We start from the raw sequence: 6,081 nt of genomic DNA, 5'->3' as shown, positions 1-6,081 counted from the left end.
CATTGGATGTCATTGATAACGGGATCACATCATTAGGAGAATGATGTGATGGACAAGACCCAATCTTAAGCGTAGCACAAGATCGTGTAGTTCGTTTGCTAAAGCTTTTCTAATGTCAAGTACCATTTCCTTAGACCATTAGATTGTGCAACTCCCGGATACCGTAGGAATGCTTTGGGTGTACCAAATGTCACAACGTAACTGGGTGGCTATAAAGGTGCACTACAGGTATCTCCGAAAGTGTCTGTTGGGTTGGCACGAATCGAGACTGGGATTTGTCACTCCGTATGACGGAGAGGTATCTCTGGGCCCACTCAATAATGCATCATCATAATGAGCTCAATGTGACTAAGGAGTTAGTCACGGGATCATGCATTACGGAATGAGTAAAGTGGCTTGTCGGTAACGAGATTGAACGAGGTATTGGGATACCGACGATCGAATCTCGGGCAAGTAACATACCGATAGACAAAGGGAATTTTATACGGGATTGATTGAATTCCCGACATCGTGGTTCATCTGATGAGATCATCGTGGAACATGTGGGAGCCAATATGGGTATCCAGATCCCACTATTGGTTATTGGCCGGAGAGATGTCTCGGTCATGCCTGCATGGTTCCCGAACCCGTAGGGTCTACACACTTAAGGTTCGGTGACGCTAGAGTTGTTATGGGAAATAGTATCTGGTTACCGAAGGTTGTTCGGAGTCCCGGATGAGATCCCGGACATGACGAGGAGTTCTGGAATGGTCCGGAGATGAAGATCGATATATTGGATGAAGGGTATTGGAGTCCAGAATTGTTTCGGGGGTACCGGGTGACGACCAACGTGTCCGAAAGGGGTTTCGGAGGCCCCGACAAGCATTGGGGGGGGCCTTATGGGCCAAGGGGAGGGGGCACACACTAGTAGAAAAAGGGTCAAACGTGAAGCACATTAGTGCCGGTTCCAACGGCTAGCCGGGCCGCTTTCATTAGTACCGGTTCGTGGCGAACCTTTAGCACCGGTTTGTGCCACGAACCGGTACTAATGAGAGTGGTGGCAGGATGTTGTCAGACTGGGGCCCCTCCAGCCCCTTTAGTACCGGTTCTGGGCACAAACCGGTACTAAAGGTCGTCCTACATAAACCCTTCGTCCACCCGAGCTCGCTCTGTTCTTCCCCTTTCCCCTCTCCTCTCTATTCTTCCCCTCTTCCTCTCGAGCTCATCACACATTTTGCCCAAAATTTGTCAAGATTTGAAGGCCCCCATCCATTCAAATGATCACAAAGGTTAGCAACTTTGTCCTTTCATCTCTCATTGCTAGATTAGCTCTTGCAATGCTTTATATAGTGATTAATTTGTGAGTTTAGTAATTTGGGAGGATATATATATGTGCTAGTATTTGATTTATATGCAATTTGAGGTCAAAAATAACACTTAGTTTGCATATGTAGGTGTGGTTTACTTAGTGTGTTCTAAATCTCCGTCGTAACCACCGTCGATCGCCCGCACCATCCCGTCGCCGGCACCACCTTGTGGTGAGCCTCGTGTTCATGAAATTTTATATAAAAATTGATGTTTGTGTGATTTGGATATATAGTTACTCGTATAATTATCTTACCCCATACGTTGTTTGTTATACATATAGTGCCATGGTTTTGATATCCGTCCCCATCGGCCCTCGTCCTTGTTATGATTCGGATGTGGTATATATATTCTCTTTTAAAACTAGTTGCATTTCGTGTTTATGACAAATTATGCCCATCAAGTTGGCATAGAAATTTTTTCTAGGAGGTATGTGAACCAGAAATTCCAACCGACCCTATTGTCGAGAGGTTAAATTTAGTTGAAAGAGAAAACGAGTACTTGAAAGAAAAATTGAAAAGAATTGAGGGGCAGAAGATGGAATTGGAGTTGCATGTTGCCGATGTCGTCGATGATCACAAGATCAAGATGGAGAAAATGCGCTTGAAGATTAGAAAATATGCCATCGATAGTGAGGCTTGGTATCATTATGCTGTTGGATCCATTGTTACCTTAGTTGCGATCTTGATTGTATTTGTTGTTGCATTTAAATGCTTTAGCTAGAGAGTTATTTGTTTGTTGCATTTAAGTGTTGTATGAACTTTATGTATGAACTTGTATTAATTTGGTCTATTCGGTGTTGTGTAATGAAGATGAGCCGGCAATGGATGTACGATGACCGATGCTCTCCCCAGTTCGTTGAGGGCGTGCATACTTTTCTGCTTGCGGCTGAGGCAAACAAGCGGGCGGATGGTTTTATGCCTTGTCCATGTGCTCGCTGTAAGAATGGTCACAATTACTCTACGTCAAGAACCATTCACGTCCACCTGTTTAAGTCCGGTTTCATGCCCCACTACAATGTTTGGACCAAGCACGGAGAAAGAGGGGTTATGATGGAAGACAATGAAGAAGAAGAGGATGACGACAGCTATCCTGGCCATGGGTTCCCTGAATACGATGATACAACAATGGGGGAAGAAGCTGAGCCGGTAATGTGGGAAGAAGCTGAGCCGGCAATGCGGGAAGAAGCTGAAGAAGAGGCATCAGATGAGCCTGTTGATGATCTAGGTCGGGCCATTGCCGATGCAAAGAGAAACTGCGCAAGTGATTTGGAGAAGAAGAAGTTGCAGCGCATGTTAGAGGATCACAAAAAATTGTTGTACCCGAATTGCGTAGGTGACAAGAAAAAGCTGGGCACCACACTGGAATTGCTGCAGTGGAAGGCAGAGAATGGTGTATCTGACAAGGGATTTGGAAAGTTGCTAGTAATGATAAAGGATATGCTTCCAAAGGACAACGAATTGCCCGAGAGTACGTACGAAGCAAAGAAGGCTGTCTGCCCTCTAGGGTTAGAGGTGCAGAAGATACATGCATGCCCTAATGATTGCATCCTCTACCGCGGTGAGTACGAGGATTTGAATGCTTGCCCGGTATGTGGTGCATTGCGCTATAAGATCAGCCGCGATGACCCTGCTGATGTCGAGGGCAAGCACCCCAGGAAGAAGATTCCTGCCAAGGTGATGTGGTATGCTCCTATAATACCACGGTTGAAACGTTTGTTCCAAAACAAAGAGCGTGCCAAGGCGATGCGATGGCATAGAGAAGACCGTAAGAAAGACGGAAAGTTGAGAGTACCCGCTGATGGGTCGCAGTGGAGAAAAATCGAAAGAAAGTACGGGAAGGAGTTTGCAGATGACGCAAGGAGCGTATGGTTTGGTCTAAGCGCAGATGTCATTAATCCTTTTGGGGAGCAGAGCAGCAACCATAGCACCTGGCCTGTGACTCTATGTTTGTATAACCTTCCTCCTTGGTTGTGCATGAAGCGAAAGTTCATTATGATGCCAGTGCTCATCCAAGGCCCTAAGCAACCCGGCAACGACATTGATGTGTACCTAAGGCCATTAGTTGAAGAACTCTTACAACTGTGGAATGGAACAGGTGTACGTGCGTGGGATGAGCACATGGGGGAAGAATTTGACCTAAAGGCGTTGCTGTTCGTGGCCATCAATGATTGGCCTGCTCTCAGTAACCTTTCAGGACAGACAAACAAGGGATACCGCGCATGCACGCACTGTTTGGACGATACCGACAGTATATATTTGGCTAATTGTAAGAAGAATGTGTACCTGGGACATCGTCGATTTCTTCCGAGCAGGCATCCCGTAAGAAAGAAAGGCAAGCATTTCAGAGGTGAGGCGGATCACCAGACGAAGCCTCGCCACCGTACTAGTGCTGATGTACATGATATGGTCAAGGATTTGAAGGTGGTCTTTGGAAAGGGTCCTGGTGGACAACCTATTCCGAATGACGCTGACGGACGCGCACCCATGTGGAAGAAGAAATCTATAATTTTGGGACCTGCCCTATTGGAAAGACCTAGAGGTCCGCTCCGCAATCGACGTGATGCACGTGACGAAGAATCTTTGTGTGACCCTACTTGGCTTCTTGGGCGTGTATGGGAAGACAAAAGATACACCTGAGGCACGAGAGGACCAGCAACGTATGCACGGAAAAGACGGCATACATCAGGGTCATGCAAGCTACGCTCTTACCAAAGAAGAGAAGGAAATCTTCTTTGAATGCCTGCTCAGTATTAAGGTACCGTCTGGCTTCTCGTCGAATATAAAGGGAATAATAAACATGGCAGAGAAAAAAATTCCAGAACCTAAAGTCTCATGACTGCCACGTGATTATGACGCAGCTGCTTCTGGTTGCATTGAGGGGGCTTCTACCGGAAAACGTTCGATTAGCCATTGTGAAGCTATGTGCATTTCTCAATGCAATCTCTCAGAAGGTAATCGATCCAGAAATCATACCAAGGTTAGAGAATGATTTGGTGCAATGTCTTGTCATTTTCGAGTTGGTGTTCCCACCATCCTTCTTCAACATCATGACGCACGTCCTAGTTCACCTATGCGAAGAGATTAACGTTTTGGGTCCTGTATTTCTACACAATATGTTCCCCTTTGAGAGGTTCATGGGAGTCTTAAAGAAACATGTTCATAACCGTGCTAGGCCAGAAGGAAGCATCTCCAAGGGCCGTCAAAATGAGGAGGTCATTGAGTTTTGTATTGACTTTATTCCTGACCTTAAGCCGATTGGTGTTCCTGAATCGCGGCATAAGGGCAGACTGGATGGAAAAGGCATGCTAGGAGGGGAACAAATAATATGTATGGACGGACATTCTCTCACTGAAGCACACTACACAGTTCTACAGAATTCCGCCTTGGTGGCTCCGTATATGGATGAACACAAGAATTTGCTACGCTCCAAACACCCGGAGCGGTCTGATGACTGGATTACACGTGAACAAACCAGGAGTTTCGCCAGCTGGTTGCAGACACGTACCATGCATGACACCTCTATTGAAGATGACCTGTACTTGCTGTCCCAGTTACCATCTTCGAATATAATGACTTTCAAAGGGTACGAGATAAATGGTAATACATTTTACACGATCGCCCAAGATAAGAAGAGCACCAACCAAAACAGTGGTGTCCGCTTTGATGCAGAAACCAAGACGGGAAAGGAAACATATTATGGTTATATACAGGACATATGGGAACTTGACTATCGACGTGGTTTGAAGGTCCCTTTGTTTCGGTGCAAATGGGTCAATATGACACGAGGCGGGGTAACGGAAGACCCGCAGTATGGAATGACAACAGTGGATCTCAACAATCTTGCGTATGCAGACGAACCATTCGTCCTAGCCAATGATGTGGCACAGGTTTTCTATGTGAAGGACATGTCTACCAAGCCAAGAAAAAGAAAAGATAAGGCAGCGAATGCATCATACGATGAGCCAAAGCGGCACATAGTTCTTTCTGGGAAGAGAAACATCGTGGGAGTGGATGACAAGACAGACAAGTCAGAAGATTATGAAAAGTTTGATGAAATTGCTCCATTCACAGTGAATATTGACCCGAGCATCTCGTTAAATGATGAAGATTTTCCATGGTTACGGCGCAAAGGGACACACGCGAAGAAAAAGTTTCACACCCAAAGATCTGGGATGTGATCGGCTTCACTATCATCACTTTCTTCTGTGTTTCACACCCAGAAGGGAATCTCTGTAATAGTTAGGGTAGTTAATTATGTGTTTTGGCATTTGAAACGCGAAGAAATTTTATGTGCAAACAAATTCTTTCATGCCTTTACTGATTTTTAAAGTTAAGTTATTCACAAACTAGTGATTCACACTAATTTCAAATAATTCAAAATTTAAACTATTCAAATTTGAAAACTACGGGCACTAACAGAAAGTTTGTAATTTTTTGTACCTAAAGCAAAATATTCACAAAGAAACTCTAAATACACAAAAAACAACTCAAAAATAAATAAAGTAAAAAAATAAAAAAAGCCCGCCTACTAGGCCAAAGCGGCCGGCATACGACTAGAAACCCAACCTGTTGTTGGGCCAGGATGCAGGCCCACAAAGGCCCAGTAGGCCAACAGGGCAGCACAGAACATGTAGGCCCAGTAGGCCTGCTTTGGAGAGGAGCTCGAGAGAGCTACCGCACGGGGGTTTATAAACCAGTGCGGTCGCCCCTCGGCTAGCGAGGTGGGACTAAACTT

At 45.4% G+C, this 6,081-nt stretch overlaps 1 pseudogene; it reads left to right on the top strand.

Moving 5' to 3' along the window:
• The first annotated feature begins 2,156 nt into the window (after positions 1-2,156).
• LOC125508919 lies at positions 2,157-5,494 on the top strand (annotated as a pseudogene).
• The last annotated feature ends 587 nt before the right edge of the window (positions 5,495-6,081 follow it).

This window comes from Triticum urartu, chromosome 5 (genome assembly GCF_003073215.2).
Source record: "Triticum urartu cultivar G1812 chromosome 5, Tu2.1, whole genome shotgun sequence".
NCBI classification, from domain to species: domain Eukaryota; kingdom Viridiplantae; phylum Streptophyta; class Magnoliopsida; order Poales; family Poaceae; genus Triticum; species Triticum urartu.
This window is presented reverse-complemented; position numbering and strand designations above follow the sequence as displayed.